At 32.5% G+C, this 13,388-nt stretch overlaps 1 pseudogene; it reads left to right on the top strand.

The window, feature by feature from the left end:
* Positions 1-13,388, top strand: part of LOC107713851 (myomesin-3-like) — a 67,706-nt pseudogene that overhangs the window by 52,590 nt on the left and 1,728 nt on the right.

Genomic DNA, 13,388 nt, shown 5'->3' on the forward strand with positions numbered 1-13,388 from the left:
ATACCTTGAAGGACCTATCTGAGAGGTAAGACTCAAACCACTGGCGTGCGGTTCCTGAGATGCCATTTTCCAATAAGGTTGACAGGAGAATCTGGTGGTTCACCGTATCAAAAGCAGCAGACAGATCCAGCAAAGTATATAAGTAAGATATGCAAGTGCTATAACAAGTCTCAGTTAGCTTAACGCAGTACACGTAGCAAGGTTTTTTTTTATTATATAATAAATAAAAAGAAAACAGATAGAATAGAAAAAAATCAGTGTATCATTCGTTCACTCGTTTTTTGATTTAATATTGAAAGTAGAAAAATGAGAAAACAGCTCCTTTTTCATTTTTTTCATTTTTTTCCCAAGAAACAAAAAACAAGAATTCAGCTTAATTTTTCATTTTTCGTTCAGGGGTAGAAACATGAATAAACAGCTTGAATATTCGATTTCTACAGGTGGGCAGGAATTAAACGTCCCTTTCTGCTGATTGGTCAGCTGAAGATCAATCCGTGCCGTCATCAGTTCTTCTGCAGTTCCGTGCGGCAGAATAATAATCCTCCGTTGCTGCAGGTGTACGGATTCTTATGTGTTTATTGCAACGACATTTCATGTTTTTCTCATCAAACAACCAGATTAGTGAATAGCTCGACACAATCCGTTCCGGGGCAAAAAAGTACTTGAAAATAAAAAATACAGAAGACAGTTAACTTAAATTCTTTTAGGAGGAAATTATATACTCTTCTCATGAAGCATCGCAATGAAGTAAATAAAAACAAAGCTACAATATTAAACTATTACCTTAATGAGTACAAACATAAGAACAGTATATATTAAGTTAATTCAAATTATTAAAATATTGTCATGAAGCATTGCAATTAAGTAATCAAAAACCAGTGCTACAATATAAAACTATCTAACTAATAACTTATTGAGTATAAATATAATAACAGTATATATTATTTAAAAAATATTTAAATGTTATTTCCATGAAGCAATGCAAAGAAGTACTCAAAAACCAACGCTATAACATTACAATATTAACTTATTGTGTATAAATATAAAAACAAAAAAGTATATATTAAGTTCATGATTATATATTAGTATATAATAAGTAAATATCTTATTGCCAAGTTTGGAAGCAGGCAGTAAACAAAATGTATTTAAAAGCACTGTTTGTTTACCTTATGTAGTGATTATAGCAGCAGAAATTCATCAAATGATGGTCAAATAAATTATTGTAATTTATATATAATTTTTTTCTTGTAAATAGGTACCTTAAACTTTCTTAAAGGGATAGTTCACTCAAAAAAAAAAAAACATTTTTGTGTGCGTGAACTATTAAAATGTATTTATTTATTTATCGGATTGATTTATGTAGGTAAATAGGCACTTTGAAATGAACCTTTTTGTTTCCACAATAGTAATAAATTCAAAGAGTTTTGGGTTTGAGTAAATGATGAGGTTTGTTTTGGGTGCACTGTCCCTTTAAATACTCTATACATCTGTCTAAATGTTCACCTCAGGTCTGTTCTTACCTTCACGGACGCCTCGGAGTAGGATTTGGGCCTTTACACGGTGAAGCTGAGCGGAAACCCTGACGTCTCCTCTAGTTTCACCTTCACTGCGGAGGGTAGACATTCATTTCATCTCTGCATAATGCATTACCTGAACACGGTGGCACGAGACCTTGTGCATCTGTTCAGCATGAAAACTTGATGCATAACTCATCTTTTCTTAGCGCATCCCCGGTATTTTATCATCATTCAGCCGCTGATGAATGTTTTGTCGAGCTCCTTTGCCCTAAGCCATGTTGTACACAATCTGTGTATTTTCACCCTGCACCAAGTGTGACAGAACATGGACTGTTTGTGTCAGAAACTATAAACTACATGACAAACATCTTCCTATAACTTCAAATACAGCAAGATTAACTTTAAATAGACATTGAATGTGACTTTGCGATTGTGCTATTTTCTTCCTCAGATCTGGAGAGGCTGACAGAACTCAGCTAAAAAAACAGTACAATTCTGAAATGTTTTTACAATTTAAAATATCTTGTTTTTATGTGAATATGTGTTAAAATGTATTTTATTCCTGTGATCAAAGCTGTATTTTCAGCATCATTACTCCAGTCTTCAGTGTCACATGATCCTTCAGAAATCATTCTAATATGCTGATTTGCTGCTTATTATCAATGTTGAAAACAGTTGTGCTGCCCGATATTTTTGTGGAAACAAAATTTTATTTTTCAGGATTCTTTGATGAATAGAAACTTCAGATGAACAGCATTTATTTGAAAAAGAAATATTTTTGTAACATTATAAATGTCTTTACTGTCACGTTTGATCAGTTTAATGCATCCTTACTGAATAAACCTGTTCATTTCCAAAGAGCAAAAAAATCTTACTGACCCAAAACTTTTGATCAGAATTCTGAATATGCATCTTGCAGTTCTGATTTTTTTTCCCAGCCATGGAATAAAGGAATTTTTCTCTTAATTTTGACTTTTTTTCTGAGAACTGCAATATATATATTTCATCCAAAACTTGACATTCTGTCATCATTTACTCGCCTTAATGTTGCTCCAAAGTTGATTTTGTCCTTCTCAGAAAAACAAAAGCACATGATCTCTTCTGAATCTCTTCTGCAGTGATCGCTCTGAAGTCTGAAGGCTGGCAGGTGGATGTGTCTGAGCAGGGAAGTGTGCTTCTGTGGCTGCAGACAGAAGCTCTCAGCAGCGCCGCGGTGCTTCAGCTCATCCTCAACGACAGAGAGATCTCCAGCACTCCGGTGACTACATGTCTGATTGACATTAATACAGTGTATATTCCTTTAGTATTCCACCAGCGACTTGCTCAATGATTTCTGTGTGGATGTGTGTGTCCTGCAGACCCGTAAGATTAACTTTGACAGGGCACAGGGTCTGGTGGAGATCCTGTTTGATCAGATATCAAGAGAGGACGAGGGCTCGTACACCGCACAGCTCAAAGACGGCCGGGCCAAGAACCAGTTCACGCTGGTGTTTGTGGATTAGAGTATGTTTACAATGTCACATTATAACATTAGACTACAGAGCTGCTCTTCAGGGAAAATGTAAATTGATTAGACCAATAATAAACGATGCACATATAGTGTACATTGGAAAACAGCAGAAATATTCATCAGCACATCTGTTTTCAACATTGATAGTAATCAATAATAAATGTTTCTTGAGCAGCAAATCAGCATATTAGAATGATTTCTGAAGGATCATGTGACACTGAAGACTGGAGTAATGATGCTGAAAATTTGTAAAATTTCACAATATTACTAATTTTAGTGTCTTTTTGATCAAATAAATGCAGCCTTGGTGAGCAGAAGAAACTTCATTAAAAACATTAAAAATCTTAACCCTCACCGGTTGCATATACATATACCTTTTTATTTTTTAAGAAACGTATTTTTACTTTTTAGAAACTTTTATTATGTATCCTTACTTATTTTTCCTTACTTTTTAAGAGTTTTGGGACTAGCATTAAATTTGCCATTTTAGATAGATAGATAGATAGATAGATAGATAAGAAATTAAATTGTAAATTATATTACAAATCAAGATATTAAATTATAATTATAAATTATAAAATCAAAAATTATGGTAAGTATATAGTCCTTTTTTATAAAGTTTAATTTTACATTTTGTTATAAAGCCGCTTTTCATTTTTCAATCACCCATTTAATGATGCAGCAAAAGTCAAAGTCAGTTTTTCTGATATATGGCGACAGTCATATTTAATATTTCTCCAGATTTCATCTTTATTTTTCTGTTTGTCAGAGTTTCAGGACACACTGGCCAAATCTGAGGCCAACAGAGTAACTGGAAGAGAAAGTCGGGTGATGATGTTAAAATTAATATAGGGGGGGATGATATAGCTAAAATTGATACAAATCTTATTTAAAGTAGCTTTAGATGGAGAACAGCACATCAAATTGAACCCGTATCGAATCGAATGAATGAATCCGATATTTCTCTCTGTGTTTTGATTTCTAAGGTCCTCATTTCGAGGAGTTTTTGTCATGGACAGTGACTTCAGATTGTGAAATGATTATGAGGTGCAAGGTAATGATGTTTATTCACTAATGACAGTGCATCTGCATTTAAACACGATGATAACCCGTGTGTCTACGGCTGCAGGTCACCAACGTGAGCAAAGACACGCGTGTGAAGTGGTTTAAGGATGGAGTGGGGCTTCCTCAGGCTGTGTCCGAGCCCACGGGCGTCCCGCAGGTACAGACGACACATTCACAGTTACATACAGAAACATAAACAGGGGCAGATTTTGTGATTTAGGGGCCCTAAGCAAATTTCAGGAATGGGGCCCCAACACAATAATCAATATGTGACCCTGGAGCACAAAAGCAGTCATAAGTCGCTGGAGTATATTTGTAGCAATAGCCAACAATACATTGTATGGGTCAAAATTATCAATTTTTCTTTTATGCCAAAAATCATTAGGATATTAAGTAAAGATCATGTTCCATAAAGATATTTTGTAAATTTCCTACCGTGTATATATCAAAACGTAATTTTTGATTAGTAATATGCATTGCTAAGAACTTAATTTGAACAACTTTAAAGATGATTTTCTCAATATTTAGATTTTTTTGCACCCTCAGATTCCAGATTTTCACATAGTTGTATCTCGAACAAATATTGTTCTATCCTAACAAACCATACATCAATGGAAAGCTTATTTGTTCAGCTTTCAGATGATTAACACTTAAGACTGGTTTTGTGGTCCAGGGTCACATATGTGATGCGATCTAGGAAAACCCGTCGGATGTCGCCCTGGGACGTTTTCGGGAAATTAAAAAAATAGGTCGAATGTCAATTAGGGCTGTGCAATTAATCGAAATACGGTTTCGATTTCGGCCTCCAACGATTATGAAAATACAATATGAAATTATGAAAAACTATTATTGCGCCCCATTCCACCCCCTTTCTAGCGGTGCGCTTTCACTCCTCCATAAAAGCCCAATTTCACGTGCAAATCAGTAAAATCATGTAACGTGACTTTTGCAAAATGGGACGTGCTTGGTTTATTAAAGTTGATTAGATTTATTCATGTTTTTAAAATCGTGAACTTGCGCTGTTCCTCTGGAGGATTACTGCGCATGCGCTCAGAGACGGAGCAGAAGACGGACATGTCAAGTCATCTTTTACCGCCTAAACGATCAAATACACGCAAAAATGTGTCAAAATGCGGCGCTTAGTGATTATTCACGTAAACCCTCGTCGGTTATGTAATAATTGAACGTAAACAGTTGAGAATGAAAATACAGTAAATTGGACCTGTGCAACTCTTAAAGTGACAGCGGGCTATTTTCCTGCTGCCGACTGTGTGCTTAATATTAATCAAACAACAAAAGACAAAGACAAAATCACTTACTGCTCTTGACTGAAGGACTTTTTGTAGCTTTAATAAGTAAAAAATGAAGTTTAATTCTTACAGTGAAGATTATGCTGTTTTTTTTTTTTTATTAGATTATTCAGATTTATCACTATCTTTAAATAAATCATTCATTTAAAGTTTTGCTCGTATGGCCCACTTATAATCGTGTTAAATGATCGTGATTACAATATTGACCAAAATAATTGTGATTATGATTTTTGTCATAATCGAGCAGCCCTAATGTCAGTTTTTTGTCAAAATTGGGTTTTCATTAAATTATTATTCTATAACATCTTGTCTATCATCTCTGAAAATATCTTGGCAAAATTCACTTGTTTAGTGCAGAAAATAGTGATTTATTGTGGCAAGCAGAAAAGACTGTCTTTCTCTAGTTTGCTAGCACATGCTGCGGAGGTGCTTTCCCTTAACACTACAAAAACAGTTCACCTATCAAAATAAACTATGTGGCGTATCTAATAAAGGTGTATCAATGCACATTTTCCGCTAGTCCTGTGTGAACTACAGCATGCAAAGTCTGGGGTAATGTTAGCTAGTCTGCTTGTGTAATGAAGCAGTATAGCGCTCTTAACAGAGCTCTCGTTCTTAAAGGGACCAGCACCGTTTTCATATTAACGCTATGCATTACTTTCATTTAGTTCAAATGGTGACAGCGTGAAATAAAACTACAAGTTTAGAACACAAAACTACAAGTTATGGTTCTGAACTGTGTCTGGTTATGTATTATAAATCCAGAGTAGTAGAGCAGGAGAAGAATTGGAGATAGCCTGCATGCTGTGATCTGTGATGTTTTATGAACAGATATACACTTAATGTTCAAATGTTTGCAAGTGTTATGTGTTCCTTTGGGACATTTTGTATCTTTTACAACATGTACAGTGATTAAAATAAGTCTTTTGCCACAGTAAAGTGACTTGTATTTGTGATAATTAACTGTTTTTATTTGTTTTATTTGTTTTTGACTGCTTTTATTTTCATTGCCTCTCTTTACATTTACATTTACATTTAGTCATTTAGCAGACGCTTTTATCCAAAGGGACTTACAAATGAGGACAATAAAAGCAGTCAAAACTAACAAAAGAGCAACAATATATAAGTGCAAATGACAAGTCTCGGTTAGCCTAACGCAGTACACGTAGCAAGGTGTATATAAATATATATATATACACCTTCACACACACTCACTCACTCACTCACTCACTCACTCACTCACTCACACATTATCTTCCTAATGTTGTATAAAGCACATCTGCAGAACAGGGCAGTTTTAGCAATGTGGTCTGAGAAATTCAGCTTATCATCAATCACAACTCCAAGGTTTCTAGCTTTCTTTCTTTAAACCAGTTTTCTCAAAATTCTGTTCCTGAAAATCATGGTGATCAGCCAACTTCAGATAACCATAACTTTTGTTACGTTCAAGCTATGGACGAAATAAAAACAGTTTTGGAAATGGACCCAGCTTTCATATGGTATGATATGAATATAATATAATATAATAAAATATATAATATATAATAGGTAAAATTTCACCATGTGGTGGGTTTTCCTAGATTGCAAAGAAATGTACGGTAAAAATCAAGCAGTTAGTTAATGTCATGCAATCAAACAGATGGTGAACACTATTAGCAGCAATGAGTATATGATGCAATCAAACTTATAGCAAAATGTGGTAGTTCTGTATGTTGTTTCAGGGTTGGCATCATCTGAGGTCCTCTGAGGGGTTGGCATCATCTCTTCTCAGGTGTTCTGGATCCAGACTGAAGCTTGTGTAAATCCTAGTTTACCACGGGATGCCTCCTTTAGTGGACCTCCTTTAAAGTCCAGAGTTTTGCGACCTTAGGGAGCCATGAACTAGCTTTTCTGCATCAGAAACAGGTAACATATTTCGTAACTTGGCAATGTTTCTAAGTTGGAAGAATGCTGTTTTTGTAACATGGGAAATATGATTTGAAAAGACAAGTTGCTATCTAATACAACACCCAGATTTTTGACTGTAGAGGAAGTAACCGTATATCCGTCTAGTTGCAAATTGTAATCCAAGAGATTCTGTGTACTGCTTTTTGGTCCAATAAGTAATATCTCTGTCTTATCCAAATCGTATCTCTTTTACTCCTAACCCTTATTTTGCTTGCTCTCTCTCTCATAGGTTGTAGCTATAACTAGTTTATTTACCCCTTCACAACTTAAGTAAATAATTAGTCAACCTGATGCTGTTCTAAAGCCATAGGCTACCTTATTATTTTTTTCGGATCACAAAAGACATTATAAAAAAAATGCCTGCACTTGTTCATTTAATGGATTGTAAACCTCTTCAATCGTTTTACAAAAAGGATTCAAATGTCATAAAAACTCATCCCATGCAATTCGTTCTGTATTCCAAGTGAAACAAATCGAAAGCGTAATCTATCATTAAGTGAAAATCTCCATTCATCGCATTCGTGGAAAAGCAGAAGAGCAGACAAGAGAGTCATTTTTAAAAATCAAGACAAATAAAATTGACTTGAAACACAATACTTTCTTTTCTGAGGTGAATATATCTGTTCTGAGACAGTATTATACAGCTTAGAATGCATGCATGCATCTATAATCATTAAAAGCTGTCGCTCACTTCAATTCATTGAGAGAGAAAATAACTGGAAAAATGTTAAGGGGATATTTAAATATTTCTTTAAAAATATGATTAAAATTACATATACGTGTGTGTGTGTGTGTATGTGTGTGTGTGTGTGTGTGTGCGTGTGTGTGTGTGTGCGTGTGTGTGTGTGTGCGTGTGTGTGTGTGTGCGTGTGTGTGTGTGTGCGTGTGTGTGTGTGTGCGTGTGTGTGTGTGTGCGTGTGTGTGTGTGTGCGTGTGTGTGTGTGTGCGTGTGTGTGTGTGTGCGTGTGTGTGTGTGTGAGAAATGAAAAATTCTGCCTTTGGCAACCGGCTGAAATAAAATAACCTAATGTTTTATATTTATTTCAATTAATGTTTATTTATTTTAAATGATGGTTATGTTTTTTTTAAGTTTTTTTATTTCATTATCGACAGTTATAGATATGCTCACAAGCTACTTATTTCGCATCACTTCCTTTAAAAAAATATCGATATTTAAAATATATTAATACAAATATATTAATTCTGCATCATTTTGAAAATGTTTTCAGTTCTTTGTTTAATTTAGGCTGAAAAATCACATAATCATTAAAAAGAAATAATTAGTATCTGTATCCTATCAGTATTGTAAAAATTCTAAGTAAAAAAAGTATTGGTATCATACTGAATTAAAAAGGTATGGTCTTTCCTAAACAATAATAACCCTGAAAAGTGACTAGTGTGATGGACTTGTTTACTGACCTTGTAAATGAGCATGTAGTTCTAGTAAACATGATAACTTTCACATAATATTATGTGCAATAACAGCAGATACATGCGGTTCATGGTGAAATATCTACAATAATTATATAATGTTATACAGGTGATTTAGCATTAAGCTCCAAAATAAACTGATTTTTACTCTGTATTTCTTGGCATTTCTATGACTTTAACATTTCTGCTTTTACTCAAATAAAAACAGGGATGAATTGAAATCTTCTACACACAAATGCTGTCGATAAATCTGAACTCGTGCTGAACCCGGATCTTTCCTGTAACAGAGGACAGATAGAGGAGAAATCCGTGCACTGATCTTCGGGGCGCTGGGCGATTAAAGGGTTATTAATTTGTGTGTGGAATCACACTGACCCGTGTTATTTGTGATAATCGCTCCGGTGACGAGGAAGGAGCTGGGTGTGTACAGAGCATTGCCATTACTGTAGTGTACATATGAATAATATACATAATATTAATGTTCTTAGATTATTGCCTAAAATAATAGCTTATAGTTACGAAAACTAAACTCTATATATATATATATAGTGTAATATACAGTAATATTATAGCAATACTGTATATATAGACTGTATATAATATGTATATGTATATATATATATATATATGCTGTATATTTTATTTATTTTATGTATGTTTTATGTACACTACCGGTCAAAGTTTGGGATCAGAACGATTTTTAATGTTTTTACAGGAGTTTCTTCTGCTCATCAAGGCTGCTGACGAGGAAGGAGCTGGGTGTGTACAGAGCATTGCCATTACTGTAGTGTACATATGAATAATATACATAATATTAATGTTCTTAGATTATTGCCTAAAATAATAGCTTATAGTTACGAAAACTAAACTCTATATATATATATATATATAGTGTAATATACAGTAATATTATAGCAATACTGTATATATAGACTGTATATAATATGTATATATATATATATATGCTGTATATTTTATTTATTTTATGTATGTTTTATGTACACTACCGGTCAAAGTTTGGGATCAGAACGATTTTTAATGTTTTTACAGGAGTTTCTTCTGCTCATCAAGGCTGCCAGAAATCATTCTAATATGCTGATTTATTATCAGTGCTGGAGACTGTTTGCTGCTAAATATTTTTTTGGAAACTGTGATACTTTTCTTCAAGATTCTTTGATGAATAAAAAGTTAAAAAGAAGAGCATTTATTTAAAATAGAAATCTTTTCTAACAATATACACTACAGTTCAAAAGTTTGGGGTCAGGAGATTTTTATTCTTTCTTTTTTTGAAAGAAATTAAAACTTATATTCAGCAAGGATGTGTTAAATTGTTAAGAAGTGATAGCAAAGATTTATATAGTTAGAAAAGATTTCTATTTTGAATAAATGCTGTTCTTTTTAACTTTTTATTCATCAAAGAATGCTGAAAAAAGTATCGAAGAAAAAAATATACACAACTGTTGATAATTCTAATAATAAATCAGCATATTAGAATGATTTCTGAAGAATCATGTGACACTGAAGACTGGAGTAATGATGCTGAAAATTCAGCTTTGATCACAGAAATAAATTATATTTTAAAGGATATTAAAATAGAAACCATTATTTTATATTGTAATAACATTTTGCAAGATTACTGTTTTTTCCTGTATTTTTGATCAAATAAATGCAGCCTTGATGAGCAGAAGAGACTTCTTTAAAAAGCATTACAAGCCTGATCCCAAACTTTTGAACGGCAGTGTATGTATTGAGGTGCATAACAAAAATTATTAGATTATTATTAATTTAAAAAACTAGAATCTTAAAAATTATTTTGGTGTAGTATATAAGTATATAGTTTTTTTTGCATTAGTGATAGTACATTTACTCAACATGTATGACTTTATTGTCTGTGTCATATAGCTGCCGTATAGTGGTTTATTTTTATTTTCAGTACTAACAATTATCACAGTAATTTTACCGCCGTTTTAGGTCACAATTTTAATTCTCTTACATTTATAATAATTGTTATTTACTAATTACATTTTGCAATGTCATTTCATTTTCAAAGCATTTTTTTGTAAATAAATGGTGTTATATTTCATATATAAAAAGTTTCATATTTGAAGATTAACACTATATATACATTTATAATTTTATATACATATAAATGTATATATGTATATACAGAAGCCTTCCTTGCATCTCTAATTAATTGTGTGTGTGTGTATATATATATATATATATATATTGTGTGTATATATGTATATATAATGTATATATATATATATATATATATATTGTGTGTATATATGTATATATAATGTATATATATATATATATATATATATATTGTGTGTATATATGTATATATAAATATATATATCACAAATTAAATTAGTTTAATAAGACTACTTAAATGAGTAATTTTTTGCCGTGTGATTTTTACTATTTAGTAGTAGTAGACATTTATACATTTACTGAACTTCGATGTCTTTATTAGTATCTATGTCATCTTGCTGCCATTTTATTGTAAGTGATATATTTTTGTTTAAGTGCTTGCAGTGATTTTATCGCAGCTAAGTAGTTTTAGGTTCACTTAGTTAAAGCATGTAATAAATATTTCTGATGTACTTCTATATGAAGATGTTTGGTATCTAGATGTTCAGTGTTAATATGTATTGCTTTGTTGTGCTTTTTTGTGACAAATGAGGACATAAATTTGTATAATGACAAGGGTATAACATAGGTATTACAAGGAGAAGGTGACTTTTCAGGACATTACCCCATGTCCCCACTTTTCAAAACGCTTATAAATCACACAGAATGGAGTGTATTGAAAATCTGAAATAGCAGAAAGTTTCCTGTGAGGGGTAGGTTTAGGGGTAGGGTTGGTGTAGGACAATAGAATATACGGTCTGTACAGTAGAAAAACCATTACGCCTATGGAGAGTCCCCACTTTTCACAAAAACAAACCTGTGTGTGTGTGTGTGTGTGTGTGTGTGTTCTAAATTAAATGTAACATTTTACCACTTGTTTACAAAAAAATTAAACATTATGCTTCTTTGCTTTATATTTATTTTGTTTATTTCACTAAATAATTCTATTGCCAAAGCCAAACAATTTATCCTGACTACATAAAAAATTATAATAATTAAGTGATCAAACTGAGCTTTGCTATGCACAAAATAATTTATAGCTTTATATTGTTGCTGTTACAATTAACTAATTTGGGACTTTTTTATTATTTATTTTGTTTATTCCTCTACCAAAATTGTAGGACAGATTTATGAGACAAAGTAAATGGAGCATCTGAGAAATGAAAATGTAAAAGTGTAATTGTTTTTAGTCCAGTTCAGAGTTAGTTAACTGACACTAAAACCATAAAAAAGTTCCTTGAAATAAAATAAACAGGAACTGAAATAAATTAATTTAAAAAAAAATGTTAATGTAATAAATAAAATACATTTTTAAATCAACTTTATTTCAGATCGTTTCCGAGGCAACATTTCTCGTTTTAATTTAGTTGATCTTGATGTACTAAAAAAACCTAATATTGAAATTGAAATAAAATTAATAAAAACTATACAGACATATTTCAAAATAAATGAATGAATAAACAAATAAAAATGACAAAATGCACAACAATCTAAGATTCAAATGAAAACAGAAAAATAAAACCAAATTCAAAATATGAATAAAAACTAGTGCTGTCAAACGATTAATCGCATCCAAAATTACGTTTTTGTTTACATAATATATGTGTGTGTACTGTGTATATTTATTATGTATATATAGATACACACACATACAGCATATATTTTGGAAATATTTACATGCATATACATTTATATATTATATTACATATAAATATATTTAATATATAAACATAACATATTTTTCTTAAATATATACATGCATGTGTTTGTATTTACATATACAGTACATAATAAATATACACAGCACACACAGATATATTATGTAAACAAAAACTTTTATTTTGGATGCGATTAATGGCGATTAATCATTTGACAGCACTAATAAAAACTATAATAATATCGCAATGATACTTTACTAAAGCAACACTGGTTCACTTATTCTTTTCTTTCTGGTTTTTGATTTACAGTCACATTCGGTGTCTGTTTTCTCTTTGATTGTTTAATTTTCTCGCTGTGACAGAGACAAGAGAATTGGCCTGGAGGAGCGGACGAAGCCGGGCAGCAGCATGCAGAAGGTTTGGATTGAGATATTCAGCCCCACAGAAAAGGATAAAGGGAAGTACACCCTGGAGATGTTCGACGGCCAGGAAACACACAAGCGCTCTCTGGATCTGTCTGGACAAGGTAGAGCGGACTCGAGCAGGAGAATCAATCACCTCAACACTAACACGTCTCTTTCTTCTCTGCAGCGTTCGCAGATGCTTTGCTGGAGCACCAGAGACTGAAGTAAATCAAGATTCAAATTTGACCTCTGACCCGCTAAACTCCAACCTCTTTGGTTACCGTTGCTAACTTAGACAAGCCTTACAAAAGATTCTATAGAAACGAATAGAGATGGCTGTGAACAGTGTGATATATATATATATATATATATATATATATGAAATTATCTCTATAGAATATTCATAT

The sequence above is a fragment of the Sinocyclocheilus rhinocerous genome, unplaced genomic scaffold (assembly GCF_001515625.1).
Source record: "Sinocyclocheilus rhinocerous isolate Xijiao unplaced genomic scaffold, SAMN03320098_v1.1 scaffold389, whole genome shotgun sequence".
NCBI lineage: Eukaryota > Metazoa > Chordata > Actinopteri > Cypriniformes > Cyprinidae > Sinocyclocheilus > Sinocyclocheilus rhinocerous.